This window comes from Dermacentor andersoni, chromosome 5, assembly GCF_023375885.2.
Source record: "Dermacentor andersoni chromosome 5, qqDerAnde1_hic_scaffold, whole genome shotgun sequence".
Taxonomy (NCBI): Eukaryota; Metazoa; Arthropoda; class Arachnida; order Ixodida; family Ixodidae; genus Dermacentor; species Dermacentor andersoni.
The window spans coordinates 139,557,259-139,574,096 of record NC_092818.1 but is presented as its reverse complement, the minus strand read 5'-3'; the positions used below and the strand labels follow the sequence as shown (position 1 = coordinate 139,574,096).

The 16,838-nt window shown below is 45.4% G+C and overlaps 2 long non-coding RNA genes across 2 annotated transcripts in view; one reads left to right on the top strand and one right to left on the bottom strand.

The window, feature by feature from the left end:
- Positions 1 to 1,142, top strand: part of LOC140218603 (uncharacterized) — a 43,624-nt gene extending 42,482 nt beyond the window's left edge. The window contains exon 2 of the long non-coding RNA XR_011894808.1: positions 1,045 to 1,142. This is a non-coding gene — a long non-coding RNA (uncharacterized lncRNA). The remainder of the gene's footprint in view (positions 1 to 1,044) is intronic.
- Positions 1,143 to 10,660: 9,518 nt separating this feature from the next.
- LOC129385083 (uncharacterized) overlaps positions 10,661 to 16,838 on the bottom strand; it is a 102,513-nt gene continuing 96,335 nt past the window's right edge. The window contains exon 2 of the long non-coding RNA XR_008612630.2: positions 10,661 to 15,002. This is a non-coding gene — a long non-coding RNA (uncharacterized lncRNA). The remainder of the gene's footprint in view (positions 15,003 to 16,838) is intronic.

Genomic DNA, 16,838 nt, shown 5'->3' with positions numbered 1-16,838 from the left:
ACGCACACGCACACACACACACACACACACACACACGTGCGTACGTGTGTGTGTGTGCGCGCACGCACGCTCACAAAACGTTCTCCTTATACTACAGGGCGTTTCTGAAACCGCGTTCGAAATTTCTTAAGATAGAGTTGAAGTTATAATAATCGAGCGTTTTCCTTGGGATTGCTTCTACTATTTAGGCACATATTTAAAGTTACTCGTGGTAGTAACTATCCAAGTAAGTTTGAGAAGTAGACTAACTAGCTTTTCAAGCGACAAATTCAGACGTCAGGTCCTGATGAAAGCCTTTAAGCTCGTCATACGAGGAGCTTATAACTGGTTCCAGACACGCAAAAAGCTGACGCTGCTAATTTCTACAACGTGATTAATACTTACTAATTTCATCCTGTAACCGAAAATGCCGAAGAATGTAATTTTCACTCCCATAGCAGACGCCGATGAGTGACGAGACGGTTTTCAGTTTACCATCCGGCGAGCATGGAGCGAGCGAGAGCACGATTTGGAAAAGACGCTTGGTTCACGCTTGTAGGCGCGCGTCTGCTACGTGAGCGTCTGCTAAGGGCGTAACGCTTGCGCTCACCGGCAGTTTAGTTTCGGTTTTATGCGTGACATTGGTAGAAGTTCGTTAAGATGCAGAAATTGGCAACTTAAGCTTTTTGAATGTCTGGAACCGGTTAGGAATTCTTCGTATCACGGGCTTCTAGTTATGGACTTCTTGTATGCCGTTGTGTGTTCAGTTTATTTGCTGGTTCCCTGTCGTCTGCCGTGCTGTACCGTAAAATAATGATTCGCTGACTGCTTAACGTTTGGCAACAAACTGAATAATGGAACGAGCGAGCGAAATCTTTAAATAAGATTTGTCACGACGTAAGCCAACGCGCACAATCGACATCAATTCAGCGCGACCCGATAAGGCGATGAGTCAGGCTTATGCGTTTAGCCTATATTATGGTTATGTACACATTCTCCAACCGATGGGCCTTTTTCCTGAATCACTAACGCGCGTGTTTATTACCATTTTTTGTTCTGTTGCAGGTAAGCTCGACTGCCGTCCGCCCAGGAATGCAGACGAATTCAACCGGTCTCCTGGAGCCTAGAACCCTCCTTTCGACTCCTCAAAAAAAAAAAAAGAACATTCATCACCGTTACTGCTTCTTCCTTTATTCCGGCGTATAGGGACGGCTTCATCGAAGTTGCTAACATGGGGCGCTTGATGCTACTGGTATAGTAGGCATTCAAAAAGCGTGAAAGTTTGTTAGCACAACAGGGGTGGCTTTTAATACCTCCGCAGAAACGTGCTGACCATGGACTGAAGAACCCATTACTTTACTGCGAACATTTAGGAGCCTGCCGATAAGCCTTTACTTGAGCGGATAGCATTGCGATCGATCGTTCTTTTCTTAGTTCATAGTACTTTTGTTCAGATATGGCACAACGGGATGCAAAAAAAAAAGGAACATTAAGAGATACCTTAAGATCGGACCAGCAATTTTGTGTCTTCTGTCAAGCCTCGCAGTCTAACCTCGCTTGCACAAGTGGAGGGCGCTGCTGCCAACATGCTTCTTTACCATACTCGTTCAGTCTATTAGTGTCGTCCACGAGTTCTTTTGAGTTCTCCTTTTCTTCCCCGCCGGAACTGGTGTTCTCTCCATGATATGCAGGAGTAGCCGAAGGTTATTGTCTAGATCAAGTGGAATTCTATGAACTGATCTTGGTGTGTGGGCGCCTAATTGCGATTGGCAGAGTTTGACTCAAAAATCGAGAGGAAAGTAAAAGAGAAGGCAGCGGCGGTAACCGGGAAAGCGTCTGGTTGGCTGCCCTACACTGGAGGAGGGGAAATGAAGAACAGGAAGAAGGGGGATAGGAACTTTAGTTAGGAGGATTAGTTCCCAAAGTGTGGGTATTTGGTCAACACTTTTTATTGAAAAACCGGCAGTTGTTGCAAGAACGGGTGGTTGCATGTGGAAATAAGGGTCTGTATATTATTCATTGTTAACTTTTCATGACAAAAATCTCAACATAGTAAACAGTCAAAACAAAACGCTGTAGCAAATACCAATGGCCTCGGCAGTACCATTGCACATGACGGAAAAGCGTACCCGAACCAAGTGGCCAGCCGTAAACCCACCGCACGACATATGCGGAAGCTTAATGCTTCCTGAATCGCAAACATTTCTGCGCGGATTTACAATCCAAGAGGGGGATATTTGCTAAATATAGAATTGAGGCTAATGATATATTTTTTTTTTTTTCGAGCAGCTTGCCCTGGTGGCATAGATGCGTATATGTAAGTAAAAGCGCGGAGACCGTTCGCGCGCAGAAATTGTAGCATGGTGGATTAGCGAAGTTATCTTCTATTAGCCGACACTTATCTTGCCTGATCCTTTCGTAGCTCTTGATAGCTGATAGAGACCACCCTCGAGTAACCCTCGTTTCTGGGCAGAGCTACAACAGGGTGTGAAGTGTCTGCTAGATTCTGAAGCAGCACACTTTGTATGCTGTTCACGGGGTGTTAAAGTTGCTGGACTCCATGAACAGGTGACGGAAGGCGTAAGGGCCGCTCAAGCCTGTAGTCCTCGAAGAGAGACTTCCTCCACCCGAGAAACACTAGACGGGAAGGGGAGCGCAGGTGCATCCGAGAAATTAAATTGCGTGTGGACCAGTGGAGGTGCGATATTTGGCTGAAAGCTGATGATGTGGCATAAGATCAAGCTATAGTATCAGCGTATTCAGATTTGAAGCAATACAGCCTGCCTCTGCAAGGTATTGGAGTCCTCTCACTTGTAAGAAGGTTGTCAGTTTTGTAAGCGTCTAGCTTGGTACAGAGTATATCGCTGTATATACAGCATCGATAATACACTGCATTTTTAGATCTTCATCCTTAGTAAAAAAAAAATTGTGAGCATTGTTATGCTGAACACACATCTTTTATGAGATGACTTTTTGTGTATGTGCGGAGGCATCCGAGCTCTTACAACAGCGAAAACAGTCACAATTAACAAATAATGGACACAGAAGATGGCAACAAAAAATTACAAACAGCATCAACAGCGATGGAATCGATTGGCACCATTTGTTCGCCCTCCTCCTCGCACCCTCCTTTTTCCGTTTCTTCGCTCAAGCCACAAGCACTACTTTCTCGAATGCTAAGGTTGACAAGAAGCGCACTGACACGGGTCCAGAATGTTGTAACTGAGTGACAGAATATGCTGTGCAGCCTCCTGCCTTTCATGGCGTCGCAGCCTCATATGAGTTAGTTATAAGTGCCCCTCGTTTAAACTTATATGTGGCTTCTTCATAGCTTTGCGCGTGTACCTCCAATGGGTAGTATAATAAATAAATAAATAAATAAATAAATAAATAAATAAATAAATAAATAATGAAATTATGCTTGAGATGAAATTTCTTTTCTCGCAACTTGTACTCGCTGAACTCAGGTGCTGTACTGGCTACACGTCGTGTTCCATTGTTAAATATGCGTGAGAGTCCCGTGCCGCACGCACAGAGAGCGAGGGAATGGGTGTGCATAATTTGGCATGCTTAACGGCAGGCCTCGAGACGCAACGACGCTGAACCGTAAGGCCATCGAATATATGTGCATCAAGAGAGGCAGAATGCAAATGAAGCCATTGTCGGCTGTGTTGCACACGCACGATTGCGGAACATGTGCTATGGGCGCGCGGGTAGGGCCGTTGTCTTTTGTGGCGCCTGTCTGCACGCTTTGACACGTTTCGTGCATTTGAGATGAATGACGGGTTCGCAACTTTGGCATCGTCTGTCAGACCGGTGCTTGTGTGTTGAGACGCGCCACGCTATGCGATGCGAGTGAGAGTAGCCATTGCAATGTGTTGCTGGTTTTATTCTGCCATCTTCGTATTCTCCTACGAACTTGGACAGATAAAAGAGACTGCGGCTGCAAGTTTTTCTATTCAAGAGTTTTTTCCGGTGACCAGGAAGGACGCGGAAATAAATGTTAATATGCGGCGTGATATGAGCTTTATGGAATTTTTTTTTATGTGTGCCAGATCGCATAATTCTTGTCCTTGTCCTTGAAACTGTCAATGTTCATACAAAATATAAGCTAAAATAACGAAGCTACAAGCACAAGTGTTTTTTTTTTTAAGAATTTAGCTCTAACGTCATCATATCCTCGCCTAGTATGGTCTTTTAAGGTATTAATTGGGCAACACCAGCTGGGTCAACACCGGAGGCATCATTAAGTAATCATGGTGATGTGCATAAGGAATATGGGTGGCGTTATGTGGTGAAAAATGATCAACAAAAGTATCTTTTAGTACTATAGCACACATATTATTATCAAATGGATCACAATAGATCCCACCAGAACTAGTATATTATCTCTGCTGACAATGAATAGGTGGCATCACCGCATGGCTGCGCCATACTCCCAACCCACATCTCTCACATGACTAGCCAGTTGCACACACCTGACCTTATCATGGTCCTCGGGCCATTGAAGGCATAAGAACAATAAAAATTACGATAATGATGACGATGAGTAACTGTGATTTCTTCCTTCTTGTAACGTGTGGATGCAGGTATTACACCTTGGCAATGATTTATAAAGCCGATCAAGCTGAGAAGAAAAGGTGCTTGGGTATTTTTGAACAGGGCACTCAAAGTTCTTGCTAACACCGTCACCTGTCAAAATAGCCGGCAACATTTTTTTTTACCTTCACTATCTTTAGCGTGTGTCCGAGAACTAAGCAACATCCGCCGTCTAAATGTGATTCTCTTGTTAGGGTGCTGAGAAAACGCGAAGAAACGGAAACTGAAATATAAAAGGGGCTGATTGAAAGTTAGCAAGACGGCTGTTTCAGCTTTATCAGCAGACTCCTGAGCAGTTCCCCTCCCCAGCTCCCCTCTTACCCCACAAAAAAAAAAAAAACGGAACTGAAATGGCGCTCTGCAATAGCGTTAGCAGGGGCACGTGCGACGTTTGAGGGTAATTGCTCTTGCCGTCCAAAATGTATTGCGCAAGACGCCCAGGCGTCAGGAGTCCGGGATGCTTCTTATCGGCTTAGATTACTCCGATCTCACCGAGCTCCAGAGCCTGTCACAGACTTCGTTTACTAGCTGCTTTTCAAAGCCTAATCTGGCCGTCTGAATGAAAAAGTATACTTTTGTCCGACAAAGCACTTAAGAGGGGAAATTTTCGAATGAACACAGAGCTAAATGAATGTATAGCTCAACAACGCGCACTGCATGGCTAGTTGGTTAGTACTTTTCGGGTTGTATTACGCTCACGAAGACAACACAAATGTGAAGAAAAAATGCACGCGTATCCTGTATTCTCTGTAGTGACGTTCTGATTATCCCGCAGCACAATACAAATAAAAAAATGTAATTAGTGTGTCATAAGTTTCGCGTACAGTCGGCAAGCTAGCTTCCAACAAGAACTGTATAGACGTTGTTGCTAGAAAACTGTCACCGCACACCATTAGTTAACTGATCGGATGTCAGTGTTAGTTAATATGGAAGTTGCCACGTGTAACGATAATATTATGCCAAACAGCTGAATTGAGTACAGTGCCCAATAATGCCAGGTAATGCGTGCTTGCACAGTCGAAGAAACTTGTCCTCAAGTAACGCTAACCGGGTTCACCGGGTGTTGTGCACTCTGTTCACTTCACGTTCGCATTGACGCCCGACTATAGCGCGAGCACTTCGCCTTTCGTTGGTTGTCAGAAGAGGAACCAGAGTGATGTAGGAGAGAGAGAGAGAGAGAGAGAGAGATTGGGAGAGCAAAAGGAAGGAATCCTTAGTCGAGGAGTCTCGACTTGTCGTCTTTACAGATTTTTTTTTTTTTTCGTTTCCTTTCTAGCACTTCCCGCACTTCATTCCCGCCCTTCGAGGCCTCCATGGGAAATGCCAATAGAGCGGAAGGAACTCGAGCCGCCGCGGCCACCCCACCCGGTGCCGCGTCACTCGCGTTTCAGCCGCCGCCCTTGGCGCCCTCCGTGAATTTAAACCCTTTCTTTTTCGTCTTCCTTCACAGTTCGACTCTTCCCCTCCTACTTATATCTTGTTCGAATTCTTCATCCACCCTTTCATTCTTATATTTCTTTTTTACATCTACAATGTTGCTGTGGTTGTTGCTGCGGCTTATTTCGTTTATTTCTTTATTTCTTGTTGGCCCCTTTCTGCCCAAACTTTCTTTCCATCGCATCCTGCCCCCACAGCAAGCAGTGGACATGCCTGAGAGTGTACGCAACGACTGTGCTTGCTTGCTGCGAACCCTGGAAGCAGAGGTTCACTATACCTTGCATCGTCCTTTAAGTAAACCTCGTGGTGGCAGTGGCAGCGAAATACGTGGTCACGCGGTAAGGAAACGCCGCGCACCGTTCATTGTTAAACTGCTGGGAGTGTTGTGACGTTCCACGACGGCTGTGGCAGTAGTATTCGTCAACGTTGTATGGACGATGCGAATTTTTCGCACTATGCCTCGACAGGTCCAGGTAAGTCTTGCGCTTTACGACTCAGTTAACGACACGCATGTTCGAACATGGCCCCCGAGATTGAGGCTCTGCGTGCGCCACGTAATCTCCGAGATATTGGTTCGACTTCTGCGTGATCTCCCTTCTGAGGCAACTTGGTGTGCGCAGGAACTTGGGCCAGTTAATATTAATATTGTCTGGCTGTTGCGTGACCTTTAGGAGAGATGGTTGTTTCTATGGTTAGTTTGCCGTCAGGCAGAATCTCTGTTGCACTTCAGAGCACAGTTGCGAGTTATAGAATTAACAGCTGAAAATTACGGTGCCAAAATCACGGCTTTCTTTGTCGCAGCATGCATTGGCTCGAAAGAAGAAAAACTATTGATTGATTGATTGATTGATTGATTGATTGATTGATTGATTGATTGATTGATCTCCCAAATAAGCGAATAGTAAAACCTCCTTTCTTTCGTAAGGAAGGCCACCAGCTATTCAATATCGCGCCACATGCTTACAACGTTGAAGAATCGTGATCCCATCGCTAACATTGTTTATCTTTGTTTTCAGGCTATAAATGAGTCTAATCGCTTGCTTGTTCATTTTTGTATGAGTTGGTAGCAGTTTATTTTTGCGTAATAGTGGCTTGAACCAAAAAGCAATACCACTTAGAGTGAAGCGATCACGAAGCAGTTAGCTTGTACCCGTTTGTCTCTTATTGTATATTTGAGGTTTCTCTTTGTACTTGTGCTCAACCCTAATGAACAAGATGCTCATAACTGTGGACCTTTGTTTTGTTTTCATGTGTTATTTTGCTTTGAGTGCTGCTGTGCTTATTTTCATTTGACCACCAGACGATTTGATTGTTCGTAGCTGCCGCGTAGGCACATATTTTCTGACAGGAACATATATTACGGGTATCAATAAATATTTTCCTACGGTACTCGGAACGCACAGCCTATCATGCGTTTTCCAACTCTTTTAACTCTTTTAACTCTTTTAAATGCAACGTTCGTGACGATGTGGCTCACAAAACTTCATCCATATTACCTGTATTAAAGTGATCAACTTCCGTTTCCTATATTTGTCTCATGCATTCGGCGAATTGTAACATCGTTGCTCATTCAGCGTTTAACTAATATGATAATTAGATTAATATGGCAACCCCCTTTTGAATAAATTCAGTATACATTATACAGTTTGAACTATTGTGTATTTAGGTAACTTCGAACCAAGCCTAATGTTGTGTGTCATGTTCAGCTTTGTACCATGCATAGCGTCAACTGGGCACGTCCTTGGTTAACCTCCCTACCTTTTCCTTTTCGTCTCTCTCTCTCTCTCTCAGCAAATTGAGCTGGTATACGTATATTTCGTGTCTATCATGGTTTGTAAATGATAAAGGTGTTCTTTGCGTATACCCAGGAGAGCACACGGGTAGTAATGCCTAAGTCCTTAAACATTCCTGAAGATCTGCAAATAACGGTGTTTGTCTCGAACCTAATGATATAAACATCCCTTTTGTGTATAAGGCATTGTGCTTTTGTATTAGATGGACCCGCATGCTCCTGTGGATGACAGCGAAAGACAAGCATGTTCTTGTTCCAAACCATTGTATATATAGGGCAAAGCTCATATAGCACGTTTATACAGCATAGAGGGTATAGAGCAGATTCCTGTGGAATCACAGATAAGTACCACGCTCGCTTTCCGTCACTGCTTTATATCAGCTGACCAGGCAACTTATGCTTTATTTTAAATAGCCAGTAAGTATTACAGATCACGAGTTTCCGTTGAAGATGTGCTAATGTATCACTCTATAAAAACAACTTGTGGCAAATAGCTTTGGACACCAGAGTATTGCCCTGTGCATCACCATCTTTCAGGCAATTAGAATATATGGGAAAACTAAAAGTTCAGAAGGCGACATGCATTAGGCACGACACATCGCCTGAACTTTTCTTTCAGTCCTACAGCGCGGGGTGGGGGGGGGGGGGGGGGTGTTTCTTTGTCAAAATTGAGATTCGGGAAAACCACTACGTCGCGTTGATGCTGTTCTGCTACTTGAGGCCTTCTCGGAAGAATCTTCCATTAGGAGAGGAATTTTCTCGCATTTACCATTTGTGTCACGCGGATATTGGCTTACGAAACGTACATCGCGCGCATCTCCCTCGAGTGATCGCATCAAACGCGAGGCTCACGACGCGTGTTAAAAAAAAAGGTGCAAGTAAAGCAAAAACACCGCGGCTTCAGAGCGAAGAGAACAGCCCAGACTACACAGGCCTTTCGCTGAGGCCCGGTAGCCCTCCGACCTGTGCCAAAGCCTTGTCGATTACAGCGGCCGCACCGCACAACGCGCTGCCTTTGTTAACGCTAGATGCGGCCGCGGCGGGCCAAGGGCGAAAGTCGTGCTCGTCTGGGCACGAGGAAAGTGCTCGCCTCTGGCACCGCACGGAGGAGGCTCGCCGCCTGATCGGGCTCCCCACCCTAATTCGTGGCTTCCGTCTATTTATGCGGAGGAGAGGGCCAAACTGGCGTTTCCGCAGAGGGTCCAGGTTGGCAGCGTCGAGCGGCGGCTGCCCAAGGTCTCGCGCCGCTCTCCGACCGGGCTTCCGGTACACGCCGCGCCACGAAGGCACGGGATACACGGCACACAGTCTTCGCGCTCCAACGCCGACGGTCAGGAAAGGGAAAGAACGCCGAAGAGCTGCACGAGTTATTGGCAGTTCCTCCTATTTGGGGTGTTTATTTTTTTTCTTTTTTTTTTCTGCTCACGGACGAAAAGGCAATCCAGGAGACGCCAACGGGGATGGGCGTAAGTATGCAAGCATGTATAGGCAGGCAGACAGCACGCAGTGAGAAAGCTTGTTCGTCGTCCGCTGGCGGGGAAGCTCGTCACTGCAGGATGTGAAGAGGCAGGAGATGCGGTGAAGTATACTGGAAGCACAGCGTAACAGCGAACGTGCGTTCTGGTCACGACCAACCTCACCTGCAGAAAAGGAAATAATTTGAGCAACTCGACTTTTGTTCTCGCTCTCTCCGCATATACTCCAAGCGTCATTTCAGTCGTGGTTATACCGGAACCGGTCAACTTCACAACGATGAACCAACGCGAGACGTCCAGTGAATGTCAGGTTGGGCCGACTGAACGCATAGTGTTGACCGTCTTCGTCGCCCAGCGAAAATAAATCATTTCCTAAGGATGTCACGACGTCATCCTAGCTTACAGTGGACTGAGATGCTCAAGAAACAATCAACGAAAATCGCTTAAGTCCCCTACCCCTCCACACTTTTCCTTGAAAAGCAACACACAAAACACACGACGTTGTGTGCAAAAGTTGTACTTTATGTGCCATGGTAAGAACTTAGACTATTTTACCGATGGATCGAGCCAGAGTTCTTCATAGTTGTTCATTGTAGAGTTGTTCAAGAACTTGCGTTCTCGCTAACAAACTGTCCTAACTTGCCCAAAATTTCTCGATATTTCTCGAGGATTTTAGCATCCTAGGTAGAGCCAAGACAACCCATTTGAATTAGCTGTAGGCAAAGTTCTTCATACTTGCCTGGTAAGTAGAAGGCTCGCAGTCAGCTGCAGCCTATAAAGTACAGGAAAGGTACATCACATGACAAGTTAGACAGACCGAGAGAGAGAGAGAGAGAGAGAGAGAGAGAGAGACGAATTTAATGAGAGAAGAGTGGAGTGGTCGACCGGAGTGATGTGACTCTAGCCTGCTACTTCACTCTGGGGAAGCGGTTTGTTGGAATGACAGCGACAGGGTTGGAAAACGAAGGTAGTATGGCGAAGATGGGGATGGTAGCTACGCCACCGTCTACTGTTCCTGAGCAACCCGCATGCGAATGCTTCACGGCACATTCCCCTTGGCGAGAAGTCTCCAGGCTACTGGAGTGTAGCCGGGAGACCCTCTGTGGCGTGCATGATTTGCACAGCTGTTCTCGCCACAGGCACATTTGAGCGAGATAGCAGCTGCTGCAGGCAGTCAATTATGGCAAAGTAAGAGGTTATACAAGATGGATCCCGTGCAGATCACTTGGTTTGGTGCGTCTCGGTGGCTCGTGGCTTGCACTGAAGTTGAGCACAGTTCCTGCTAGCAAGATTCGCGCAAGGGTGTGGGCCATGTGAAAACAGCAGCACGCCCTTTCCGGTAGCAACGAGTTCGGTATAAAAAAAGCACACCCTTAAAGCAGCCGTATTCTTTTTTTAATTCGCAAGACATTCAAAAGAGCACATGGATGACGACGCTCGGCAAGGTACGGATTAGCACTAAGTTGAGCACCTCGCAAATAAGAGCCGTGTGCGTCGCATGTTTCCGTAAGACATGGAAAGGGAAGCCGAACTTCTAATAATCAAACTGGTAAAACAATCGTCCTTACATTTTAGACATGGTGGCAATACAGCGAGTATAACATAAATATGCGTCATGGTTTACACGTTTGTATCAAGTGCGAGCAACGATGTGTCGCTGCATAGGCTAGTATATGTATACTATGATTCTCTGTCAGAAGAAATTCTTGCTAAATGGTATAACATTTGTAGGAAATACACATGTCAGCATGCAGTTGACTCCCAGAAGACAGTTTGCCCAGCACATAAATTCTTTCGACATCTGAGACACACATTAAACACCGAAAAAGCAAACTCATTACGGATGTATTTTGTCGTGTATGTCACTTTGAGTGTTTGGGAAGTTTCTAATACATGTACAATGTCCCGTTGGTAAAAGTTGGCCGAAGGACTCGAACGTACGAAGGACAACGCATGCTGAAAAAAACACAAGAGAGGGACGTATTTGCGCTTGCAAGCACGACAAATTCGTATGGGGGTGTACACAAGAAGCCGACATAAAACATCATTCAGCCGTAAGCAAGAGCAATGGTCACAGGAAAGTGGAGACGAAGTGACGCGAATCCGTGACGCAAATCAGCGCGTGGGGTTAGCAGACTTATGTTCGCGTCAGTCCGCTGTTATTTTTTATCACATTCACAGCTTTGGCGCGTTGGGAACGGGACGGGGTCATCCTAGCTGACGACTTCTAGCACGCGTTGCTTTGTCGCTGCTTCGTGAGGCGCCAAGTTGGGCCGATCAAAACACCTATAGCTCTCGCGATGCAAGGACGCCGGCTTAAGGGGTTAGAGTAGGTAGTCAATCTTCGATCATAGCAGCCACAAACTTATCGACGTGGCCATCCTGCTCCAGCGACCCTCGCGAATCGAGCACGTGATATAATGTCGTACATATTCTGAGAGTCTTCGACCGGCCTTGATTTCTTGCAAACCCTTATAAGGTTTATTCTGCCGCATTATGGTAAAGCTTCGGAGGCATGACAATTTTCTATTATATAACTATCTGTTCTATTAATCTCTGTGGTAACCTTGCAATGATTTCTAGACAACTTAGAAGCACCAGAAATGAAGGCTGAATGCGTCGAAGGGGGCAAGGGATGACAGGCGGAGTGCAGGCGCAACAGGGTGTACCGTGCACAACCCAGAATGCGCCGTGCGCCTTGGGTATACAGTTTCCTGAGATGCGCTTAACTTGTGTTCGGTTTAGAGTGGCGGAGCACACGAAGAAGACATGATGAAGCCACACGAGCTCACTACAGAGAACGGACGAGACCACGTTGCACAACACCAGTTACGACACATTTCGAGTGGTGCAAGTATTTCACAGCGCATGAGCTTTGTCAGATGTCCTCAGCACGCTACAGAATGTAGACGGGCGGTTTACACTACTTACAGTCTTCGTGCTAATACGCCTAATAGGCTAGTTTTATGAGCACAACAGTGATACACACACATAGATTTCGAAAAAAAATATTTCAGCTATCGACTTTGTTCGTCATCTCTTCAGCCGGCCGGCAGTGCACTAAACATCTTCAAGCGTAAAATAGTCCTAAAGAACATTTGAACGTCATTAAGCTTTTCTCTGATGGGAACATCAACGTTACGACTGCGTTCTGAAACCACCCAGCTACAATATGCATGAGTCAGAAACGGCAGACTCAGTCTGCCGTTTCTTTGAGTCGTTCCTGCATGCATACACTAAGCATACATTATTTCATTCATCTTACACGACTGCCACATACACATCTGATGAGCCAAACAGTCTTCTAATCGCACACTTTACAGAGAGAACATGACCAGTCAATAACTGTAGCATACAATATAGTACAAGAAAAGTAAGCTGCAGGTTGAAACAGTTGGCTGCAAAAAGATGCAGCTTGTACAACATTTGTGCACCATGAGACATTTAGCAGCATGCATGCACTGTGCAACGTCTGTTCGCAACGGAAGCATACAACCACAGAAGGTACAAAAACGTTACAATGAGTGTAAAAGCAGTAGAAGGTGACGACTTCGATTATGAGAGGTGGAAAAAGATGGAAGTTAATTGTATCTACACAGCAATACTAAGTTGTGCGCAATGCATTGACTAGGGAATCAATTTTAAGCTTTTGCTACTTACGATCTAGCATCGGCCTTTCCACAGATTCAAAATGATGTTTCTAAGGGATCTGAAATATATAGCTTGTTCAAGACTTGTAAGAACTTAGACACCACACTATATGGCTGCATAAAATCCACGATCAACACTGAGTAAGTGCATTGTTTGGGAAAATGTCGATCAGTTTCGTTTCCAAATGAGAAAGTCAATATTTGTCCTGATTTTTTACTCGAATGGAAATGTCTTAGAACGGCAACACAATGTTTTTGTGGGAACATGAGAAGTGCGTTTCGATGGTTACAAATTTCCAGCGACATTTTAGCCCCTTGCAATGAATATACCGGAAGAAATGGCCTGCACTAGTCTGACACTATCTACAACAGCACTTTTCAACTACTCATCGTGAGAAATTATGTTTGCCTTTGCAGTACAGAATACATGCGTACAACAGATGAAGTTGTCATGTGTACGCAAAAAAAGGCCTAGCTCTGATGTTGGAAAACTCGCACAATACTGTGTTTGCTAAAGTATATATAAGCAATATATATTTAAAAATATATCCAAGATGCGAACCCGAACATGTGCACAAAAAGTGGTTGCAAGTTTGTCAGGTACGATCAAAAGTAATAAGTTCTACCATTCAACAAATGAACACCTACGCTTGCCGATATCTTGCCGATATCTGCATCTGTAACACAAATACCATCAAATACTATTTGAGCACCTCTTGATTGCGAATAAAAAGCTTTCTTCTGACACAGTTGAGTACGAACCTTGTTTTCTGTCTGAAATCCTTACAAATACTGTCTTTATTTTTAGTATTTATACTCATTGGCATAATAACATTGCATTACTGAGCGGCGGCGTCAAAATATTTTCGGAAAATATGAATTGCTAACTTTATGGAATGCTGCGTGATCTCTATAATAATGAATCTTCCACACCTTGAATAAGTTTCGATTTTTTTCCTCCTTTAGCAATTTGTCCTTAAATTTCTCCCCACTTAACGCTCGATCGCCAGCGGTTCATCGCCCGTAAATGTTCCAAACTGCTGTCAAACAACAAAAAAGATCATTAAATGCATATTATTATAACAATACCTTGGTTTGGGCGAGTTGTTTCATCTCGACACTTTTCATAAAAACGCGCTAAAGGCGAGGGAGAAAGCGCCAGTCCTGTCGTATGTGTTCCTTTCGTCCTCGTCTTAAGCGCGTTTTTATGAAAAGTGTTATTTTATTTAGTTCTCATAATTGTTTAAATTATTATCACACGAAGCAGCCCTCTTTCTTGAAGCTTACAATATGAAAGGGGCCCGCAGCTGAGATTGCTTCTATGAAGCGTTACATCCTCATTGCTACGGACAAAATAAGGACGCCTATGCGTATCTTACTCCCTTCCATTTTGGGGCCTTAGCCACTCATAAGAATTTAGGAAGAAGAGCGTAAAAACCCAGCGTGGGACGTAACGTTCCAATGATTGATACATGTGCACTATTCCGGCGAGTCTGGTTTGTGCTTAAATAATATGCGACTTTTTCATGCCCCGAGTGACGGCAGCGCACCAAGTGGACCTTGCTGACTTGGTTACGGGAGCTGAAACTGTCAAGTTGCTTCCCCGGCAGAAGTCTTAGTTATATCGCTGATATGAAGCCCCGCAGGCGTGGAAGAAATCTCGCTAAAGAGCTTGGACAAACGTAACTAATGCAGCGCACGAGAATTAGACACCGTGCACTTTCTTTTTGTCTGGCATGCTTATATTTGTTCGAGCGTTTTAGTGCCTGGAAACGAAAGCATTTCTTCAACTAATGAATAGACGGTTTGCCTTGTCGAACGCTGCACGCTAATACCCAGACCTATAGGGAGTGTTTCACGAGTGGTCCACGTGGTGGAGAGGCATTCTACTTGTCCGGCCGTGCACGTGCATATCTTTCCGCTGGTACATGGCTCGGCGACGACGCGGAAGTCGCCGTTCGTGCCCGTAGCGTCGAGTAGTCCACGGTCTCGCTCGCTAACGTTTTCATCTCGTGCTTCATCCTTGAAGTCGTAGTGCTGCAATGGTCCACGAACACAGACCTCGGTATCCTGAGCAGAAAGGAGAAAAAAAAAAACGCAGTAATCAAATTTTTTGCTAACTAAGAACAGAGACATGAACACAGTGTCCTGTGCGTTTCTTTTTCTAAGTGCTCACGTCTTTACTTGCTGGAATCATCACTACAGACCACTGGAGTAGACGTCACGTAAGTGCCAGTAATATGGCGGCGGAGAGCTAATTAATCACGTAATTCCGTGATTAGCCTCTTGCACAGCTCTACTGTTACTTTAGCTCACTGGAAGTGTATAAATGAGTGGACCATTCTTTCGCACTGTTTTACAACACGATGTTTCCCCATAGTAAAGAAAGACACTACCAAGTGTTCCCGTGCTCCTTTCTCAAGACTTCCGAACACATATATATTTATACGTCGTGACACAGAATATGGTTACAGCAGTATCGCCGATTTCTCAACATAAGCATGGGGATGCACTCAGTGTACTGTTGTTTATGGCACCAAGCTCGCACTGAGCGACTGGAAACAGCGTACACGAAAAACGGGGTACCACACGAAGAGCTCTAAGCTCTAAATGAACGACGACCAACGCGGAATCGGGGTTCAGAGGAAGGGGGGGGGGGGGGGGGGGCATGCTGGAAAGGTTTTGGGACGGGGCCGCTGCTCTCACAGGAGACCGCATCACCATACACGTATAGTAGGCCTGTACGGCGAAGACCTGCCTTCTCTTTATTTGTGTCAGCCCGGCTCGTTTCGCATCTGTTTTGCATAACGCGCGCCCGTGGAAACAATAGTGGTCACCCGTTCCCCGCTCAACCGACGCCATTCCCCTCCTTTTTTTTCTTTCTTTTTTAAATGTGGTTCCCCTCATGCACGGCCCGTTACCTCCAGCGCGTTCAGAGTGTCCAAATTGCAAGGGGAATAGAGCGAGCTCGAAAGGGCTTCCATAAGAGCGCCCAACTCTTTGTTAGCTTGTTTCGTGTGTACGTTGCGACGGGGCTCGTTTCCGCGCGATATAGCTTATAAGCAGGAAGCTTCTCAGGAGTTGCTATATTGCGCAGCAATCTACATTTTGTTTCATAGTGAATCCATGAGCAGCGCCGAAGGTGCTCTCTGCTATACGCGTGCGCGACATTGAAGTAGCGGTTAAGATACGTTTGCGTGGCTTCGCACCTGTAATATGATCCAGCCTGCAGGTATAGTGAATAACACTGCAGTTGCTCAGCGGCAGTTGCTACTTCCAAGTATTTGCATCAGCAGGTCTCCTGGCGTAACCTGTTGATACAGACCGCAGAACGCGCAAATGCGTATAGTGCGCGTGCTCCTCGGGGTGCATGTACAATATAATTACAGGAATGCTATATATGCTTACGCTTTCCATGCTTTGAACTGTACCAATTAGTTCAGACAAGAATAACGACGTAGCTTACCGGTAACATGTACGTTTATATCTGCTGTTGTAGCATCGCGACGCAAACTTTTTTTGAGACGCCTACCAAACTGATTACAAGCAACGTGAATACAGAGAGATACATCACAGGAACATTTAATGAATGCCATAGAGATGCGGCATGGCCGGAGACACGGAGACACCTTCAAGTGCGTTTGCATGCTTTCTGAGGAGATAGTGACACTAAACCGTATCGTAAGGCGCGTGAAGTTGAAAAAAGAAGCTTTAGACATTGCAAGATGCTAATTCGTACCACTTGCGCTAACTCTACCTACGAGACCAAGGCGCTCCACCCATCTGTCCGTGCGTTTCTTGTCTCTGTGAAGTGCGCAGAGCAAGCAAATGACCAACAACCAGCTCGCCGCCTTCTTCGCACTTTAAGACGTGCCGTATAGATGTACAATACGTGCACACCATACA